Below are 22,928 nucleotides of genomic sequence, written 5' to 3'. Positions count from 1 at the left end.
CCCTCTGAAACATCGTCCCTATTTGGGTTACTTTCCCCTTCATCCACTTGCTCATCCAAGATCAAGTCCTGCATGGTTAATACGCCTGGGTTTTCATCGGTAAAAAAATTCTTATTCCTAGGCAGAAACCTAATAGTTGGTTGTCATTCGTTCTCATCCAAAGTAGTTAGGGGCCCAAATCTGTTTGACACAGCTAAGTTATAGCAGGGTTCATCCCTAGTCCATCTATGAGGGCCATGATTTTCGGGGATATTTGTAACTAAAAAAAGTCCAGTTGGCGAACTTGGATAATAGTATTGGTTAGGTTTGAGTGATGTATTCTCGATAAAATTTCCCTGACCAAAGCCGGTGATCCTAACGAGAGGACTATGCAGTCTCCTTCATAAAGTTTACTGCTGTTACCTACCCAATCAAATCTCCTCACCATCTGATATTCCCTAAAAAGTAGATTTGTTAAACCTGTCCTATTTCCCAGCCAATTTATAGTTTTATTTCTCAGGGCAGGCCAGGTTTCCGTTGCTGCTAAATCTAGTTTAGGAACATTAGCTAAGATGATAGTGTACGGTATGGCAGCTGGTGGAAGATTGAGTGCTTGTGTGCTATGCCTCACCGCAGGGACATTATCCACCGCCGTAGTTGTACTTTACCTACCCTTCCATTTTTCACTTGATTTGTGACCTTCCACGCCCTACTCTTTGCGTCTATGTGCTTTACCGTCTAGTGTGGTGCTATTTTCTGTAATCGCGGGTACATTTTGACATGAATCCTGGCGACCGCCCTGTTCACTTACTGCTGATACTCTTTTGTCTAGCCAGGGTGTCGTTTTTAAAACTACCTTTTCTGGATGTACATGAACACCCAGTAATTTCTGATTTACTGCACCCTTTTCTTGTGTGGCCTTGGGCTGGGCCGCTAGCACTTTATCCAGGCCTATTTCTGTTTTATCCAGCCTGCTCGCAAGAGTATTAATTGATTGTGTAACAAACTCCTTTAGGTCTTTAATGGCTGTATACAAGTTTACCGGTTCACTTATAGGTTCACTACAAGACTTTTTCCCCCTCAGGGCGCTTACAGTGCCCATTTCCTTCTGCATTTTATTTTTAGCAGCCTGCAATTTACCCTGTGGCTTTTTTGGGTGGGTTTTGGTTAATCTGGGGGTGGAAGTGGGAATCGGGTGGGTTGCAACTGTATCTGCAGTGTTATTTGCTATCATCAGGTTAGGTAATTTGCAGGTTTTAATTGGAGGAGATAATTGGTCACTATCTGTTGTCCTATCAGAAATATCATTGGGAATTTCCTGAATGCACCCATGTTGTTGCTGCACATGGATAACATTATCAGGGAGATCTTTCTCTACCACCCCTACGTCACTTGGCGCAGTGTTATCCATTGTTTTTTGTTGTGATAATAATGGGTCTATCGTTTCGATATTTAATGTTTCCTTCACGGAGATAATCTGTCTTTCTATTTCCCCGACAGGCCCTGTTAAATAATTCAACAGAGTAATATTAATCTTCCTATGTTTACTTGGTGCTTTCGATATATGACTCGCCGCCTGCTTCCTTTTCCCCGTTATAATCTATCAATTAATTACCTACGATGTTTATAGGGCTTATAAAACTATGGCTTCAAGAATCTCAAGGAGTAAGCACCCAGCCGGTGCACTAGCTAGACACTTGCTCAACCCCACTAAATGTAAAGTGCAAAGTGCTTTACCCTTTGATAGAATATCAAAGTCCAAATAAAAAGAATGCAGGTATTGCCCGTAAATTACATTTATCATCCACTCCTTGTTAAAATATCATAATTACAAAAAACTCTTAAGATACTATTAAGAAGAATTAACCGTGCATATACAAAGGGATACAAGGTCCAAATATACTAGCAGCAAGAGTCTTTAGGGTGAAAATTGCAATTTGTTTAGTCGCACCAATATATGTCAAAGTTCAAAGTCTTTGGCCACTTATGGATAGAGGAACACTCAAAACGGTTAATCACAGTACCTTGAACGTTGGTCCAGGTTAAATGCAGGGGCCTAGACGTTAGAGAAATGGCCCTGCCCTGTCTCTTCCTGGCGATGAGAGGCAAGGACGGGCCCGCCCTAGGCCCGGGCTTTGCCCGGGTGTGGCCCGCGCGCGTCCCATGCCGCGATGGTGTTCAGCGCTTTTTAGCGTGACGGCGGCAGTTGTTTCCTCCCTCGTAGGAGCAAAGCACCCTTGGACTTAGAGTCCTCTCAAAGTGCTGGTGCTGGCTGTGGTAGTTGGCGTGTCCCGCGCCGCGATGGTGTTCAGCGCTTTTCAGCCCGACGGCGGCAGTCGTTTCCTCCCTCCTGGGAGCAGAGCACCCTGGGATTTAGAGTCCTCCCAAAGTGCTGGTGCTGGCTGTGGTTCTTGGCGCGTCCCGCGCCGCAATGGTGTTCAGCGCTTTTTAGCACGACGGCGGCAGTTGTTTCCTCCCTCCTGGGAGCAGAGCACCCTGGGACTTAGAGTCCTCCCAAAGTGCTGGTGCTGGCTGTGGTTGTTGGCTAACTTAAACTGAGTTAATAAAATGTAGTAATATAACACTAACAAGTGTGACCACCAGTTATATATTATATTTGTTTGTTTGTACGAGTAGTAATTGAACAACAAATGCAACATATCAATGAAGTTCTTCTCCTAGCTTCTTTGCTTTTAGGTGCACAAAAAGACACAGGAGGAGGTGTCATCCTAACCCGTTGTACTGCCAGACAGAAGTCCTGCTGTGCACCACGTCATGTACACGTGTGACCACAGACATCTCTGCAACTTGTGCACCTGCATCTTGCTGACATCGGAAGGAAGAAGATGGCCCCAAAGAAAGGTACCAGGTCCTCCAGTACCAAGAAAGTTGCCAGTGAGAAGAAGGAACAAAAGAAGGAAGTGGCACTACCACTTACCAAGACTGGTGTGCCAGCCAGTATGTTTTTTGGGAAACCAAAAATTACGTCTGCATCAGCGGTGTCCGGGGACCAAGCTGGGAGCAGTACCTCTGCATCAGCAGGCCCACCCCACCAACCTAGGCCCAAGACCATCAGTGTTGCAGAGGTAGCCAGTCTACTTGCCCAAACACCAACGAGCAGTGATGTTGAAATGTCATTATCGCAAAGTAGTACCCAATCAACGCAGGCGTCAAATCAGCAGATAAGTGGGCAACAACAGCCGGAACAACAGCCGGAACAACAGCCACAACAACAGCCTCAACAACAGCCGCAACAACAGCCCACAATAGTAGTTGTTCCTCCCGAATTAAGGGCAGTTCAGGAAATCAAGCTTCCTGCAGACAAAGAAGAGCAAGCCACTCTTTCAGAAGATCCATTGTCTTCCAGATCCCCAGCAAGGAAAAGCAGGGTTAGTCCATCAACTTCTTCTTCAAGCTCCACTTCTGAAGTCACCTGCATCAGCTGCATCAGTAAGGAAAATGAACCAGCCTACCATTGTCAGCATGCTTAGGTCGGAGGGGCAGTACGAACGCAACCACCCAACAGCACGTTTGTACTATGCGAAGCTGGGTAAAATATTAGCGCTGGACCTTCTCCCTTTTTCTTTTGTGGAAGGGGTGGGTGTCCTTGAATTTGTGACAGCCATCTGCCCAAAATGGAAGGTTCCCAGCAGGTCCTATTTCGCCAGAGTTGGTGTTACAGCACTACATCACGATGTGCTGGAATTGCTTGGACAAGCTTTGCAGCAGAGTATTGTTCACAATATCCACCTGACAACAGACATGAGGACCAGTTGCCAAGCCACTGATTACATGTGCATCACTGCACACCGGATCTCTTTTGTGGGGGTTAGAGAAAAGATATTTGAAGCAGGTGTTGTTGACAATGCTGAGATTTTTAATGCTACTCGGAAACATGCAACTCTAGCCATGTTCGCCATGCAGAAATCTCATACTGTGGCAAACATTTTGGAAGAGTTTAACAGCAAGGTCTTTGAATGGCTGCGCCAAAGAGGGCTTAAAATTGTTGTTGATGATGGTGCCTACTTCAGGGTCTTGTGATTGGTGCACTGCATTAACTTTATTGTTCAAGACTTTCTGAAAAAAGAAGCCCAAGTCAGCAACTTACTGACCACCTGCAGAAGCATATGCACACATTTCAGCCATTATTTTAAAGTCCGGAAGCAGCTGAGGATCATTCAACGTGAGTATAGAATGCCAGTCAAAGCACTCATCCAGGAGGTGCCAACACGTTGGAACTCAACTTATGACATGCTTGAATGTCTGTTTGAGCAGTACAGACCAATCAATGAATATGTCATGCAAAGAGGGGGTGCTACTGTGAAAGGCATGACCATTCAGATGGACCAATGGGGCCTAGTTAAATACCTGACAGAGAAGCTACTTCCTTTCGAGCTCTTCACACGTGAAGTCGGCAAGGAGGACTGTACTATTGGCCAAGCTATCCCATTGTTGCACATGCTAGAGTAACAGCTGAAGGAGGTGACTGAAACGTACACAGGTGTGGAGGAAATGAATGAAGCATATGAGTTGGTGGGGAGCTTATCCCGTTGCTTAGCTGAAAATACAAGGGTGCAAATTCGCATTGTTTCAGAAAAACATTACATTTGAGCCACAATTCTGGATCCACATTACAAATCGGCACTGAACAGTAAGACATTAATTCCTTTTTCAGAAGTGGATGTTGCCCAGTACAAAACTTGGATAGCTGAGGCAGCCAGTAAATTGGAAAATGAACAGCTGGTAATTAAAGGCCCGCTACTTAAACCCACAACAAGTACTGCAGCAGGGCATCCGGCGTTAAGTTCAACTTCAGAGCCTGAGGGCAGTGCGTTTGGCTCAGAGCTGTAACCAACACTATCGACAACAGCAAGAACCGGATCATCAGCCCCAGTAAAATCGGCACGGAATTGGTATTTACAGCAAGGGCTTGCTAGGTCCAGTGCTGATGCTAAGACAAAAGAGGCCCAGCAAAGTGGAGCACCCCTGAACATTGAGCGGATGGTCCAGGCCTATCTGTATTAGTATAGGAAAAGGTGCCAATGGCCAGTGCTCAGCAGGCTGGTGATAAACTATCTGGCTTGCCCTGTTGCTAGTGTCTCTTCTGAACGTGTTTTCAGTGCTGCTGGTTTCATTATAACAGTAACTATAACAGTGAGAAGGACCAGTCTCTCGCCCAAAAACATGAAGAGGTTAACCATGATCAAAATGAATCAGCACTTTATACCACCGAATTACAAAGTACGTGAATCAACGCAGGAAGATGAGGACAACGACTTAGGTGACAGAATTAGTGTCTTAGATGATTACCTACTTCTGGTTGAGCCACCAGAATTTGAGGACGAGCTATACTTCCCTGACAACTAGGCCTTGAACTTCTTACTTTCTTTCTTCCTTATTTTACTTTTATTTGTTGTGTGTGTCTCTGTCTTTCTGGTTCGAAACTTCGAATCACAACAAATCCATCACCACTGTCTTCTAGAATTTTTGATTTCCATATTGGAGTTGCAGCTCTGTGCACTTAATTTAAGTCCACTCCTCCAAGTGCTGCTCCATCCTCCTGACTCATCCTAAATCCCCTCAAGCCAGATGATGATTGGATGGAGAAAAGTACAAAAAAAAGTTGCCTCGTCGAGTCCCTCCAAAAGAAGTGGAACATGATGATTACTATAGCTATCCTCCTTTCAAAGCCGAGAGAGACTGCCCCTAAACTTAAGATGAGAACAAGGAACAGGTGATAATGATGGCATGCATTGGACACTGACTCTGAGTGATTGGTGTTTGTGTTGTTGATGTTTGTTGTGCATGAAGTGAATTCATTGTGTACTAATATTTAATCTACACACTAAAAGTGACTCAAGTCAATATTTCCCTTCTTGTTGTTTAGTAACAAAATTGTACTTCTACTGCAGGCCGATCCATTGCATTTTTGAATATGGAATCTGGACTCACTTGGTACACTGCAGACTGAGTTGGACAATACCATGATGATCACCACAGTCACATAATATCTTCGCAGTCAGGCAGTAGGATCAGAGATGATTTATGGAATAACTCAGGGCGTTTCATGAGTGGCATAAAAGGTAAACAAGTCAACAACAACCACAGCTGACCTACATGTCTGTGTAGTGATGGAGTCGAGTCACGAGTGTAGTATTGGTGGTATGACTGACAGCTGTGCATGCCATTGATTTAGTTACTTACTTTTGAAAATGCTATGTTGCTGTTTATGTGACATGGGTGCTCTGTCTGGCTCAGTCAAAAAATCTAAACTAAGTGGAGGTTGGGTGGACGCTGTAGGCCAGCTCTGTCCTGTTGCTGTTGTAGGTTAATGCTAGAAACAGACAACAGAGTAGACATGATCTAGCCATGCTGTTCTGAAAGTGTTTGCACTCCTCCATAATTTATGGGGTTTTTTCTCCATGATTTTGAAATATCCCTTTTGTTTTTTTATCTACACTTACAGGCCGGCCTTTACCCTGTGCTAAACAGAAAAAAACAATTCACACTCAGCTATCAGTCCGCATCCACCAGGCAGGCAGTGGCACCCAAGATTGATGGACGCAGCGTCCATGGAATGGAGGACCAAGATGAATGCAGAGATGCAACTCTCCAATTTGACCAGGATAACATACAGTAACACTGTAGTATCAACATTCATCATCTTTTAAATAATTTGATTCATGTTTTCTCTTCAATCGTTAAGACTGTGTGTTGTTGTTTGCTCTCTGCTTATAATTGATCCCTACAGCTATTTTTTAATTTTCTTTGCTAGCTTAAAAAAGTAAGCCCTGTCCAACAGAATTAAAATGTATGTAATTTGGGTCTCTCTGAGGGTAGACAGGCATGGCAAATTGCATAATAATGAATAATATACTGCTGCCCTGTACTGTCTACTAGTCTAGTTAATAAGTACTACTTATCATTAACCATCAAGTCATTATCATCCTCAGGTATGTATTTCCTTTTTTTCCCTTAACAGATTTATGGATATGATGGTCGTCTGCCAAGATTGTGTTTTGTTGTTTGTCCATGCGTAGTGTTTTTCTTTGTCAAACCTTTCCCCAAACCCCCCCTACCCAACCATTCATCGAACCCTAACCATCTTCCCCCAGGCTGTGTGATTTATATTGAGGTGTGACTAAATTATATGTACACCAATAATTGATTGCATGCTTGCTGGGGCGTATGTGGTTAAAGGAACACTGATTAAATTTCAAGGCAGGGAGAGGATCTTCTTCTACTTGCCCACCTATGCTCAGTATATTTGCAAGTCAATTTTTTGTCCAAAGGAATCTAAACCATCGTAATTAATTGCCGGCATCGATTTAATTCATCCTCCTCCTTTTACAGTACTAAAGGTTACGCTTGTGTCAAGTGACTCCACACAACTACAGTTTGAAACTTGCTGTTGTACTAGGTTATCCCCGCCACCATTATGTTTTATCTTACTTTAGCATTGCTAATCAGCATTAATATGGTTTATTGTTTAGCAGTATTCTTGTGTACTGTACTGTACTTCGTTCTACTACTCCTTCCAGAGTCTTTTTCAGGCAACTGACTGTCTTGTTTTCTTTTTTTGTAAATGCTACTGCCAGTGTCTACTACTACCACCACAACCATGGCATCTTGAGAAGCCAAACCATTATCACCATGCAGCCATCACTGTGCCTAAGTTTAAACATCAATCACAGGTAAGAGAAGATGTTTGGGGGAGGCATAATTAATAATGGAAATTCACACACCCACACCCTTGAGTCCAGTTGCAGAATGCATAGACTAGGAGGAGAGACTGACAGTACTAGTAGGACAAGTCACTCAGTGAGAGTACCGCATCTATCTGTTCGTATGTTACAAAAAATCGGCAGATTATTTCAATCAAACACTAGCTGCAGGCCCTGCAGCAGCAAAGGAAACCGTGTGACTTAAAAGAGTAACCCCCACAAAACATTTACATCATATGTTGTTGTTGTAACCAATATACTCTTAGCAAAACAGTAAGACAAATTAATTCTAAACATTGTGGCACGGTAGCAATAGCAAGCACAGTACATAACATTTGTGGTATCTATCCTCCCACTTCCTCTGCCTCTAACATTTGTGGGAGTTTCAGGCATTATTCTAGCACTATGGACTTACTCGAGTAGTACACCAGTCTTCTTCTTCTCTCTTGTTTAGCTAAATTAAGTAACCTTGTTGTAGCCGGCATCCCAGCTCAGTCAGCTTGCACACAAGACACATACTCGTCTCGTGACTCAGACTCACATTAGTTTTATTTACTACTGTCTGCATGTGGGGAAGCTGACTACTACACAATCATCTTTTTTTCCATAATGGGTGGCACTGGCCATACTCTGTTACATCGAGGGAATCTGCTCAATTTCACTTTCACCCTGCCCTGACTACTATACTAAAACAAGGCAGATGATATCTGATCCAAATGATCATTGCTTATATATGGGACTACATGAGGTACTTTGTTTTGATTGATTGTGTAACCATGCAGCCGATAGCCTAAGGCTACCCATGGCAGGCTGACACAGTAAAAAATAATTTAACATAGGTAGGGTGGGCCTCGGAGTCGGAGGGAGGCGCTTGATAACACCGTACATACACAATATATATGCTGTGCTTGCAAAATACTGTGAGTCAAGGGAGTATTCTGAAAATACAACTTCTATTCTCCTTGGCTTTGCTACTCTGGTGCGGTTTCTATTTCTTTTACATTCTCTTCGAATACATCCAGTGACAGTCTCCACCTATGCTATCTATGATGAGTACCACCCAGGCATCCATCCATTCAAAGTAAACATGTCTATCATTCTTCTTCACCAACAACAAACATTTTTAAACCACCACCCATGTGTCCTTCCTTCTTTGCTTGCCTTTGAGTTTGACCCATGAAACACCCCGGAGGATTCTTGCTATCCACCCATACAGTTTCACCCACCCAGGCAGGTCTCTTTTATTTCACCCTCCACCCATTCCTCAACCACCCATACATCTGATTCCTATCAGCCACCTATGCATGCATCCCATGCATCCTTCTCTGCCAGTCATATATATTACATCTCGCCTGTCCTTGCTCCTTCCATCCTTCTTTCCCTTTTCGTTCAACCCATCCATCAAGGTCATCCGATCTGACTCCTAGTCTTCTCCATAAAACGTTCACAGCTGAGTTGGAGTCAGATAGAAGAGGCCATTAGTTACTCAACTACTCCCGCCTCTAATGCTATTGCTCTAATGCTTAGTAAAGGGTGTCTTGTCTTCTTTAACCATTGTTCACAACAACTTAGTCTCTCTCAACTTACACAATACCCTTGCAGTGAATGTGTAACTATTGTCAATAAGTAAGGACTATAAGTATAACTCACCACCGCCCGCCACTGCTGCTGGTTTACCCACCCCTGTGGAAGCTGCTGCATCCACTGCTCCCTCCTGTCTGGTATCGCCTGCCCCGCCGCTGGCCCCGGCACTGGTGGTCGTGGTCGGTACACCTAGAAAAAACATTGCACATTTTTGAGATGCCATATACACCTCCCCCTATTTTTCACTAGCAAGATTGAAAAAAAAAGTTAAAATACATACATATACCACATACATCACTACAAGTAGTAGTATGTCCTTACCTATCAAAAATAGTAAAATATTTGGTTGGGAATTTTGTTGGTGGGAATTGTAGAAGAGCCTCTCAAGATTAAGAAGACTAGAAGAAGCCAACCCGAAGGACTGGACTCAGTGGCTAGAGCTATTGGTGAATCTGAGTTTTAATAAAACCTTTTAAATAAAGAGTGTCCAACTGGGCAAGTTTAGCTACAGTTGACTAATAATAGTAGTTTTACAGAGAGTCATATCAGAGGCAGTTAGAAGTAAGGATAACAAGAATTTAGAAACAGATAGTCTAGATCGAAGAATATTTGGTAAAAAATAGGATTAGGAAACGGAAATGATAGTTCGGAAAAAATAAAGTGGAGTAAAAGTTAGGGAAATATAACTATTAATATTAACAACAGGAAGACTTACTGGGGCCATCAGCAGTGCCCACGGTAGAGGAGCGGTCTTGGTCCTGGCGTTCTCCAGCTGCTCCTGCCGACTCCAACCCCGTCTTCTTGGCCCTGGATGCTGATCATGTAAGATATAAAAAAGAAAGAGACAAACATTGATGTTGGTGCGAAACAAATAAAATATTTTAAAAACTGCTCCAAAAACATTTTTGGAAACAACAATTGCAATAAAATTGACCTATCTAATCTGATCGACTGGTAGTATCTCGGAATTCATGGATCGTCTAGTTATTATATTTATGAACACTAATCCAGTGTTCCATTCTGATTCCAGAATACTATGCCTAAGTAGCACCTGACCTAGCCCACCTATTCAGACAGGCCCACTATTGTTCACTAAGTCTGCATTTCCATTTATTTTAGTCTTCAAAAATGCATAGATGGAGGACACATGCATACATTTTTGCATACACCAAATTGTTGGTTGGTTGATTGCAGCTGATGTTCTGCTAAGCCTATTTCTCCATCACTAAACAAACTACAAAAGGTTCTACTAAGGACTGGTATAAGCAGCACTCAACAGCACGTGACTTGACGGAGGATGCGTCACGCAGACTGCTTAAAAATTACCAACTAATACTAAGTAACTAAACTACCTATCTACCACTATCTTAGTGACAGGAGGACAAAGCAAGAACTAGAGTCTCTCTAGCATTACCTAACTTAAGTTCTCTAAAGTAAACTCTTACATAATCAGCCCAAGCGAGCGCAAAGTTGCAAATAACAAGTAAGATTAGTAGCGCCGAGCACCTGTGTCAAGAAGAATAACAATCACAGAGGATTTTTAAACTTAATTTACCTGCAATGTAAGCAGCAGCATTTTTGCTATTAGGAAAAAAATTATATTCGCAATAACATTAACACAGTCTAGAGAACCCACAATACTACTAGTATTAGCTACTCACCAAGCCCCACAACCTCGACACCAACCAGGTCCAGCAGAACCTGCTCCCGGTTCAATATGTCTGACCACCGGTGGGTCAGCTGGTTATGGGTGCGCCGGACCCCAAAGCAGCGAAACACTGCCCCGCGCACCCTCGCCCACCGGCGGTGACGCTCCTGGGTAGCGTACCGGGAGCAAGGCCTGCTGCCAATGTCAAGGGGACGTGGCACTGCACAAAAAAAACAAGGGCGGCCACCTCCGCCTCACTGAAAAGGAACCGGGTCTGCACCCCTGCTGGGCGCAGTCTGCCGCAAGGCAGGCGGCTCTTTGGCATAGGCGTCTTGCCCTTGAAGCTGGTACCCTTTCCCTTAGGCATGGTTCTGGGGGGGCGGAAAAGAAAATTTAGCAGGTAAAAATAATGTTAGGGGAATAAGTAGGAGAGTAAAGAAGGAAGTAATATGAAACAGTAGAAAAGTTTAAAAAATGCAGTACAAGTAGAGATAAAACGCAAACTATAGACTTAGTGACAGAGAGAGCTAGACAATAAATAAAAAAGATCAGAAAAACAGGGTAAAATACAAAGAATTGAAAAGATTGGAGAGGGATTGGAAAACAGGCCCCATAACCATGCAAAAGATAGGAAAACAAGATTGTCGCGTCCATTGGTGACAGCATGGTGAACACGTCATCCGCGTTGCCGAACATCAAAAATATATCGCGAGCATACGCGAGCACAACACAAGCATACGCGAGACAACGCGAGCATGCGGAAACAAGCAACTCTGCATGCTCGCGTAGCTACTCGTAGCATCGCAGAGTCTCGTACATCTTCATGTAGCCTCGCGTAGAGCGGCTATGCAAACTTCGCTCAGGGTTAAACAAAAGGCAAGCAACCAATCAGATAAGTATGGGAGTAACAGCTGAGTAAAAAAGGAACAAACTCCCTAAATAGTGAAACAAGGATTCTTTAAAGAGTTGTCTCCTTCTGTTTTATAGCCAGTCTGCAGGACAACAAAGAGTTAATGGAGCAGCAAGAGGGAGAAGCACAGAAACAATGTTGCCAACTGAAGACCCGAGGAACACTCAGAGCACCAGAAGAGCAACCCAACAACCCAGAAAGAGAAAGCCTGGCGAGGAAACCCAAGAGCAAGTCCGGACATCGATTTCCTTCAGCGAGGGAGCAGGAGAAAGACATGTAAGTGGAAACAGCATGCGAGGCCTGGCATTGTCCGTGAAGGAACGCGAACCGCATTTCCCTTGCGGACCCCTTCCTTTATACTCCTCCGATGCTGCCTTCCCCAGCTGACAGGAGTTGCAGGCGGGGCAGTCTGTGTTAGGGTCTGCCTTCAGAATCAGGCTGAACCCCATGTGACTCTGTAGATCCTTGTTTCATAATATTGCATTCTGTATGACTCTGTAATATCCTTGTGTTTTAAAGTTGTTTTGTTTCATATGGTAGTCTGTATTTTTAAACAACGTTCATCAGATCGTTTTTGGTCACTAATGAGCAGTCAGGCGCTTCTTGGTGTAATTGTGTTCACATGTTTTCTTGAACATTGTTTTTGCCTCGTTTCAAGTGAGCATACGCCCTTGAGTCACGTTGCTCACAGCAGTTGACACGTTTCCAAGCACCTGCGGCTCGCTGCGCAGAAAACTATTAACGACACGTGTTATCCCCGGTGCGTGTTCTGGCAACCCCACCCTCTCTCAAGCCTATTTAAACCCCATGCGAGCTCGAGGCATTGCTTGCGCTCGTCATTTTCCCCGCTTACCTGGAGTTCTTCATCGTCTACCGGATCCGTCCAGTGTGTCAAGTCGTCTTCCTGCTTCCGGACGCTTGGATCGGGCTTCCTGTCCCCTTCGGTCCTTCTTCCCCAGCAACAGCAAGCGGAGAACTTGTTTCTTCGTTCCCAGGGCAGCTCTTAAAGGAGCCAGGACCTGAAAAAGAATCAAAGCAGAGTGAGTTAGCGATCGCGCTCAGAACCATACAAGGATGCAAGTAAGTTCTGGGCTTTCTTTTTTCAAAACGGAAGGAAAAGACATTATGCAGAGACAAAGAGAATAACGCTAAGGAATAAAACTTATCTGTTAGTAACTCTTCGTCAGTTTTGGCATCCAGTTTACAGAAAGGAGAACAGCATCTTTTCTTCACAGGACTGAAAGAAAAGAAAAAGGAGAATTTATATTTTCAAGGAGAAAGACATTCATTTAATGTAATTAGACAGGTTTATTTAGTAAGTTTGAGATGGGAAATCATAATAATGTGCAACAGCATATCAGTTAGGTTTCTTAAGAAGTTTGTTACAATGTAACCTTTCTTTTGCAGCTTGTAGTACGTGTTTTTACAAGTGTAAAACAGTATATAGACCATAACCAGTTCTGGTGGAGAAAAGACCAGAATTAAGAGGTATGATGGTTTTTAGGTGTAATAAGTAGACTAAAGTGGTACTCTATAGCATTGCTTGATCTGTAGGAATAATCCTTGCTTTGTATGTTCTTTTTTTTTGGATATTTAGAGATACATCACCACAGATGACCTAAGAATCACGATTGAATAGAAGACTGGAGTGTTTCTCTCTCTTTATTATTTTGTCCCACTTCCCCCTTCCCTTAAGTTTTTGCCTCTAGTAAACTGTCTTCATATTCAGTTTGCTGGAGGTAAGTTCTTGGGGGCAGCTGAGAAAAATCTTCACGTCTCTCAAGGTGAACTCCCAGGACTTCAGGTGAGCGAAGGTTTGACAGAAGCGCAAGCCTTTACTATAGAGTTCCCCTTGAGAGACATGGATTTGGAAGACGAAGGAATCGATGGTCGAGCAATGGCTCAGGCTTTAGATGAAGATGTAGAAAAGGATAAAACCATCACAAATTTGATGCATAATATGCAATTGGAAATAAATAAGTTAAAGCAAGAAAATTTGGTTTTGCGACAAGAAGTAGTCCGATATAGGCCTAGAGAGTCATTATGGGATCTTCCTTTTTCCCCTTCTGTCTCGGGGCCTTCTGAGTATGACACGAAAACTAAACCATCCAGGGGTTTTTTAGATTCAGACACCAAAACATCTCCAGTACAAGTCACAGTGTCGGTACCAAATGTAGTTCCACTATCTGCTCCAGAGCGTTTCTTTGGAGATAGTAATAAGTTCAGTGTATTTATCAGTCAATGCCAATTACATTTTCTCTGTAAGCCCCAGCTATTTCCTACTGATGCAACAAAGGTGGCATTTGTACTTTCTTACTTAGGAGGTACAGCCGCCAATTGGTCTATACCTTATATCGACAGAAATGACCCAATTCTGCATAACTGGCCTCAGTTCAAGGGAACAATGACTAAATTGTTCGCACGACATACATACACTCAGGCTAGTGATAATGAACTACTCGGTTTAAAACAAGGCAAACAAGATTTGCTCACCTATGTCACAACTTTTAATAGGCTGTTGACCGAGACTCAGTGGCCAGAAGAAAAGCGCACCTCCTTATTCTATAGAGGTTTGCGTGACGAGTTGAAAGATGCATTAGCGCACATCGTAGATCTCCCTAATGATTATTCAGAGTTTGTGGATTTAGTGGTAAAACTAGATCATCGCTTGAGTGAGCGAAAAGGTGATAAGCCACGATATGAGGCTAGGTTTACAGTGTTTAAACAAGACAAGAAAGACTCTGAATCTAAGTCAGCGGATGTTGAACCTATGCAAATAGGAACCATCAAAGGGCCGCTGTCCCTAGAGGAAAAGGATAGGAGAAGGAAATTGAATTTATGTTTGTATTGTGCTCGGTCTGGACATTTTGCAAAAGAGTGTCCAATTAAACCTAAGGGCCCTAAAAAGGCGAATGCCATCACACAGAGTACGTTGGAACAGGAAAACTAAAAAACTCGTCAAGAAGGGAGGTCACTTGCACGAGTGGGAAGGATTTACAGATCTCCAACATGACCAATATGGTACCAAGAATACCTAGACATTTTGTTATTCAAGTAGTGTTGATACTTAGCACTCATATGCATCATTCCATCCCAGTCTTGTTAGATTGTGGAGCCACCGGTAATTTCATAGATATAAAGTTGGCTCAAGACTTACACATACCCACAGAGTGGAAAACCCACCCTGAATCTGTGTGTGCAGTTGATGGATCTGCACTATCTTCTGGTATGATAACCAAAAGAACAACTCCTCTTGTCATGGTTTGTCAAAATGGTCACACTGAAAAGATATCTTTTGATTTAATCGATACACCTACCTTTGGCCTTATTTTAGGAGTGCCTTGGTTGTCTTTACATAATCCTAAAATAAATTGGTCTTCCAGAACAGTAACCTTAGATTCCTCAAGATGTCGAGAATTATGTTATCAGGAAGCATCAAATGACTTCATGACTATTTTGCATTGTGCACAGACGGTAACTTCTGTTCCTACTATCCCAATAGAATATCAGGACTTTAAGGATGTTTTCGATCCTGTGAAAGCATCCTTTTTACCTCCACACAGATCATATGACTGCCGCATAGATTTAATACCTGGAGCGCCCCTGCCTAGTAGTAGAGTGTATGCTCTTACTGAGGAAGAAACTAAATATTTAAGAACGTATTTGGACGAGCTCTTGGCGTCAGGTTTCATAAGGCATTCAACATCACCTGTGTCTTCGCCACTGTTTTTCATTCCAAAACCTGACGGTAGTCTTCGCGCCTGTATAGACTATCGCGGATTAAACAAAGCTACGATTAAAAATAAATATCCTTTGCCTCTTATACCTGTCTTGTTAGATCAGCTGCGTCACTCAACCATTTACACGAAGTTAGATCTGAGAGGGGCATATCACCTTGTTAGAGTAAAGGAAAATGATGAATGGAAAACAGCTTTTAAAACTAAATTTGGTTTGTTTGAATACACAGTGATGCCTTTTGGTTTGTGTAATGCGCCTGCAGCATTTCAATATTTTATTAATGAAGTGTTGCATGAGTTCCTTGATGTGTGTGTAATCGTATATATTGACGACATCTTGATTTATTCAAAAGATAAGGAACAACATGTTCACCATGTTAGAGCTGTCTTAAACAAATTGTTGGAAAATCACTTATTTGCAAAGTTGGAAAAATGTATTTTTAATGCTGATACAGTTGACTTTCTTGGATATTGTTTGTCACCTGATGGAATTATGATGGATCCAAAAAAGGTGAGCGCCATAAGAGAGTGGCCAGAACCCACGACTGTGAAAGAAGTACAGAAAGTTTTGGGGTTTGCTAATTTTTATAGGCGCTTTATTCCACAATTTGCTGAAACAGTCTTGCCTCTTACTAAGTTATTGCACAAGGGGCGGGTATTTTCTTGGTCTAAACAAGCAGCTTTAGCATTTGAGTCCCTTAAACAAAAGTTTACTACTGCTCCTCTGTTAAAACATCCAGATCCAGAATGTCCATTTTTTGTAGGGGCAGTTGCATCCTGTAGCTTTTTATTCTAAGAAATTGCTTCCTGCAGAGCAGAATTATACAGTAGCTGAAAGGGAGCTTTTGGCTATTAAGTTGGCATTCACAGAATGGAGACACCACCTGATGGGGACACGATTTCCAGTCACTATTTTTAGTGATCATAAAAATTTACAGTTTTTTAGTTCTGTAAAAGCATTAACACCACGACAAATGCGATGGTTAAACTTTTTTAGTGCTTTTGATTTTGTGATCACTTATAGACCAGGAACTCAACAGGTACAGTCGGATGTCTTATCAAGGTATGGTTATACACAGGACTCTAAGAAAGAATTGTCAGGACCTCCCATAATCCCTCCACAAAAAATAGTAGCACCATTAGTTCATCAAGAGTTTATGACAAAACTAAGGGTCGAACATTTACAAATTAATGTACAAAAATGGCTGAAAGATCCTAACCATTCCATACAGGATGGGTTATTTTATCACAAAACAATGTTGTTGGTGCCTACTAAAGAGTTACAAGAAAAAGTTATGGAATGGCATCATGATTCTATGTTGGCAGGTCACCCAGGGTATAAAAAAACCCTAGATAATTGTAAAAAGCATTTTTGGTGGTCTTCTATGATGGCAGATATTAAAGAGTATGTGAGTGCTTGTCCCATTTGTGCTAGAAACAAATCATTGCATAGGGCTCCTATGGGTTTGTTACAGCCGTTATCTACTCCACCACATCCTTGGCATACTGTTAGTTTAGATTTTATAACCAATTTGCCAGAAACTCATTCCTACACAACCATTTTGGTAGTAGTGGATTATTTATCAAAAATGGCACATTTTGTACCGTTAAAGAAACTTTCAACTGCAGTAGAATTGACAGACATCTTTCTTGAAAACATAGTAAAATTGCATGGCTTGCCCTCGAAAATTGTTACGGACAGAGGGAGTCAATTTACTTCTAAGTTTTGGACACATTTATGTAAAACTCTAAAAATGGAAATCGCCCTGTCTACTGCCTTCCACCCAGAGACCGATGGCCAAACGGAAAGGGTGAATCAAACTTTGTTACAAACTTTACGATGCTTAATGGCAGACTTTACCTCTGAATGGGATAAAGCATTACCTATCGCTGAATTTATTTATAATAATAATGTACATTCAGCAACACAGTGCTCTCCATTTTACTTCTTGAATGGTTACCATCCTAGAATTTTACCAATCACACTCAGTCCTTCTTCACCCCCAGAAGTCACAGAAAGACTCTCTTCTTTATTAAGAATTCAAGAAAAAGCAACAAAGCATCTTAATAAATACAAAGAGGTAATGAAGAAGCAAGCAGACAAACATAGAACTGATGTTCAGGAGTACCTAATAGGACAGAAAGTATGGCTCTCGACTAGGAATTTAAAACTACTGGGAACTAGGAAGTTATTACCTAAATATATAGGGCCATTTTCTGTAAACAAGGTAATAAATCCTGTGACAGTGCAATTGGACTTACCTGCAGAGTATTCAATCCATCCTACCTTTCATGTCTCCTTGTTGAAACCATATAACCCAGAAACTAGATCAGAACCCCCACCACCACCACTTTCTATTGATGGGCATGTAGAGTATGAAGTCCGAAAGATATTGGATGCCAAACGAATACAGAGGAAACTGTATTATTTAATAGCTTGGAAAGGTTATGATGCTTCAGAGAACTCTTGGGAACCAGCATCTTTTGTACATGCCCCTAGGTTATTAAGACAATTTTATATCAGATTCCCACACAAACCACGTCCAGTAGGGGGGCCTTTGAGGGGAGCGACTGTTAGGGTCTGCCTTCAGAATCAGGCTGAACCCCATGTGACTCTGTAGATCCTTGTTTCATAATATTGCATTCTGTATGACTCTGTAATATCCTTGTGTTTTAAAGTTGTTTTGTTTCATATGGTAGTCTGTATTTTTAAACAACGTTCATCAGATCGTTTTTGGTCACTAATGAGCAGTCAGGCGCTTCTTGGTGTAATTGTGTTCACATGTTTTCTTGAACATTGTTTTTGCCTCGTTTCAAGTGAGCATACGCCCTTGAGTCACGTTGCTCACAGCAGTTGACACGTTTCCAAGCACCTGCGGCTCGCTGCGCAGAAAACTATTAACGACACGTGTTATCCCCGGTGCGTGTTCTGGCAACCCCACCCTCTCTCAAGCCTATTTAAACCCCATGCGAGCTCGAGGCATTGCTTGCGCTCGTCATTTTCCCCGCTTACCTGGAGTTCTTCATCGTCTTCCGGATCCGTCCAGTGTGTCAAGTCGTCTTCCTGCTTCCGGACGCTTGGATCGGGCTTCCTGTCCCCTTCGGTCCTTCTTCCCCAGCAACAGCAAGCGGAGAACTTGTTTCTTCGTTCCCAGGGCAGCTCTTAAAGGAGCCAGGACCTGAAAAAGAATCAAAGCAGAGTGAGTTAGCGATCGCGCTCAGAACCATACAAGGATGCAAGTAAGTTCTGGGCTTTCTTTTTTCAAAACGGAAGGAAAAGACATTATGCAGAGACAAAGAGAATAACGCTAAGGAATAAAACTTATCTGTTAGTAACTCTTCGTCAGTTTTGGCATCCAGTTTACAGAAAGGAGAACAGCATCTTTTCTTCACAGGACTGAAAGAAAAGAAAAAGGAGAATTTATATTTTCAAGGAGAAAGACATTCATTTAATGTAATTAGACAGGTTTATTTAGTAAGTTTGAGATGGGAAATCATAATAATGTGCAACAGCATATCAGTTAGGTTTCTTAAGAAGTTTGTTACAATGTAACCTTTCTTTTGCAGCTTGTAGTACGTGTTTTTACAAGTGTAAAACAGTATATAGACCATAACCAGTTCTGGTGGAGAAAAGACCAGAATTAAGAGGTATGATGGTTTTTAGGTGTAATAAGTAGACTAAAGTGGTACTCTATAGCATTGCTTGATCTGTAGGAATAATCCTTGCTTTGTATGTTCTTTTTTTTTGGATATTTAGAGATACATCACCACAGATGACCTAAGAATCACGATTGAATAGAAGACTGGAGTGTTTCTCTCTCTTTATTATTTTGTCCCACTTCCCCCTTCCCTTAAGTTTTTGCCTCTAGTAAACTGTCTTCATATTCAGTTTGCTGGAGGTAAGTTCTTGGGGGCAGCTGAGAAAAATCTTCACGTCTCTCAAGGTGAACTCCCAGGGCTTCAGGTGAGCGAAGGTTTGACAGTCTGTGACGACCGCAGGTGGGGCTACGAGCGCAGCCACTGGCAGCTCTAATGGAGAAGCCCGACAGAATTGCTCTGTTAGAAAAGCTAGGTCTGTATTATAGACTTTATGCTGACCAAAGAATTTGGATATACATTAAATGGTTAGCCATCAATATTCAAACAAGAGATTGCAGTATAAGAGTGGCATAGCTCTTACATTTTGGTTGGTCCTAGAGCCCGGCTCCTCCCTACATTTTGGAAGTACTGAAATTAACTGGGAGTGGTGGGTTTAAGACCACAGTACATACCGTTCGCCATGCCTAAACACGAAGCCCTAAAGGCTAATAAAGCAAATATCTGTTAGACTTTCAACCCTCTACTCTCCTATTCTGTTACCTGGATATTATGGAGAGAGAGTCTCTGTCATCAAAGCCTCTTTCTCCATAATATGTAATCTCTCCATAATATGTCATCATGTTAAAGTATTGCAAGGAAAATGCCACAATCAGCGTTATTCTTTAATTGTGAGATCTGTTTCTTACAGGGAGGAAATCTTATACTCTCTTCCTCAATTGTGCTGTAGAAATTTGGGTCATGGGTGTGCCTCTTTTGGACCCCGGAGTGATTATTCTAAAGGCTCAATTATCATGATTAGCTTTTCTCTCCTGTATAAGTTAGATGCGGAGCTTGAGTGAACCAAACTGGGTGCCACTCTATCCGAGAATCTGTGGAGATCACTTAACCTGGGGAATTGCAATGTACAAATATAGAGCCAATTTGAAGAAATCAGAAAGAACTAGATTACACTAGCTGGCTGACTGAAATTCACCCTATCATAAATGTGCTTCATTATTACAAAGGAGCCTATGCATCTTGACACTCTCGGGGGCTCTACTTTTTTCCATACATGTCATTAGCACGGCTGTGAAAAATACCAAATAGAGCATGAACCCCCATTCTTCTTTTGCTGTGGTCACACCATCCACTCAGAAGGCTGACCTTCTTTCTGTCACTCATGGTTAATTATAAGTTGTGGATACGTAGAAGAGGAAAATTAGCTGTAACAAAAAAAAGGGAAATGGCTGTAACCACAAGTAGTAAAGCACTGAGTGCCTTAACCATGAAGTTTGAACAACGCATGCATCTTAAGCAAGCATGACTTAACCTCATAGTTTTTTTTACCACAACCTGCCTTTACAATGCATGCTATTAACACAAAAATATAAGTATGAAGGGAAGTCTATTAAAAATGTATGTATGTGTATATTACCTAGTGGTGGTCGCCAGTAGGTAGTTATAGTTAAGACCATGTTTCCAATGAGAATTTTTTTTTAGACTTGCCTATAACTTTGGCGTCGTTTGACCAATCATCATGAAATTTTCCCCAAAAAGTGTCAAGGTAGGTTCTGGTTGGGGGTGAACCATGCAGTGGGGACAGAGAACTTGGAATAAGGGTGCATTTTTAATGTTAATTCCCTTAGAAACATATATCCACACCTCCAGCCCGAACAAATGAACGGACTTACGCCAAATTTGGCAAGGAGGTAAATGTTGGTTCAAGGAAGTGCCTTTTGCCTATTTGGTGTAAATCTGTTCAGTATTTTTTGAGACTTTTAAGCCAAAAATTATAGTGATATCTCTGGCCGCTGATATTTTGCGGTGGTTTCATGATTACTCGCGAATGCACGCACCAATCAAAAGGCTCTGATTGGCTGGATGCAACCTAAGGAGAAATTTGTGGCCGCCATTTCATCTATCGGGAATTGTTTCCCGGTCTGAACATTTGTGTGAAAGCCCACATAAGGGGTCAGGGTAGAGACACTCTGACCCCATGGTTGAGAAATGGAGATGTAAGTGACAGAAGTTATATGTTCATATTTTATTTTTTTAATCACATGTTATATTTGCGACGACACGGTGACCCCCAGCACATATTGTTGAAAATATAAAAAAAGTACATCAATGAATCAGTAGTATGCATTGTTATAGACATATTGATAAATATTTTATAGAGTTAGTTATTGAGTGTGTTATCTACTATGATGGTTAGAATTTATTATGTAGTCATCATTTTTTTATGTGGTGGTGGCTATTGAATTCCTGCTTTTGTTTTCTGTTTCATGACGTTTCCAGGCCGATAGCAATTACCAAAGTCATCGTGGTTCTGAAAAGATAAAATAGGTTTTAGTGATGGCTCCTATAGAAACTCTCTTATAAAACATGACTTTAGAGAATACTGTAAGAAACACCTATTGGCACATGCATCAATCAAAAATCAACTCGCAAAAATACCGAACCGCTAAAATCACCCGCTAGCGAGTGGCAAAAAACGAATCCCAATGCATCAACACAAATAGCGAAAAAATAAAGAATCGCTAAATAATTGTCCCGTTAAAATAAAGAATCGCTAAATAAAAAATCGCAAATACTGAAATCACTATTAGCGCCTGGCATTAGCCAATCGCAAATAAAGAATTGCTAATGAATGCATCAAAAATCGCAAATACCGAAAAATCCGAAAATCGATATTTAGCATGAGCAGATTAAGGGAAATCAGAGCCAGGAGGTAAAGTTGCAGTAAAAAAAAAAAATCCTAAAAAAATACCCAAATGTGCCACAGATGCTAACAATCAGAAAGCCATACAAATAGGGCCAGGAGACCCTGTTTCCTTTCACAAAATGGCAGCCCTCTACGTGCTTGCAAGGAGGATGAGAATTAATGCAGGAGCACAGCGCAGGAGAAGGGTCCAGGAGAGAGTATTCAGAGTGCGCATCACATTGCTTGGCCAAAATGAGGATGAGGTCTACGACAAGTATTGTCTCAATCGTGCTATGATAATGCACCTAATTGCAGACCTTGAACCACTACTGCAGCACCAGACACGTCGGACCAATGCTATTCCTGTGCACGTCCAGGTCCTATGCAGCCTGCACCTACTGGCCTCTGGAAGTTTTCAGGGGGTCATAGCGGTAGCGGGAGGCGTATCACAAAGCGCACTATCACGCTTCTTCCACAAATTCATTGATGCCATGCTGACAATGATACATACCCACATCAGCTTTCCCACAACCCCACAGCAGTTGGACCACACCAAACAGGCATTCTACCAGGTGGCCCAATTCCCCCATGTCATAGGATGCATTGACTGCACGCATGTCCCCATCTGTCCACCCTCAGCCAATGAGTACATCTTCCGTAACCGGAAGTCCTACCACTCCATCAACGTGCAGGTCGTGTGCGATGCCAAGCACATCATCACGGACACAGTGGCACAATTTCCAGGGAGCACACATGACTCCTACATATTCCGACACAGTGGCATCCACAGGCACCTACTCAATGGAGAATTCGGAGAGGGACCCCTGCCTGGTACGTATACATA

Source organism: Triturus cristatus, chromosome 1_2, assembly GCF_964204655.1.
Source record: "Triturus cristatus chromosome 1_2, aTriCri1.1, whole genome shotgun sequence".
NCBI lineage: Eukaryota > Metazoa > Chordata > Amphibia > Caudata > Salamandridae > Triturus > Triturus cristatus.
The sequence above is the reverse complement of the archived record's forward strand: the minus strand, read 5'-3'. Positions refer to the sequence as shown.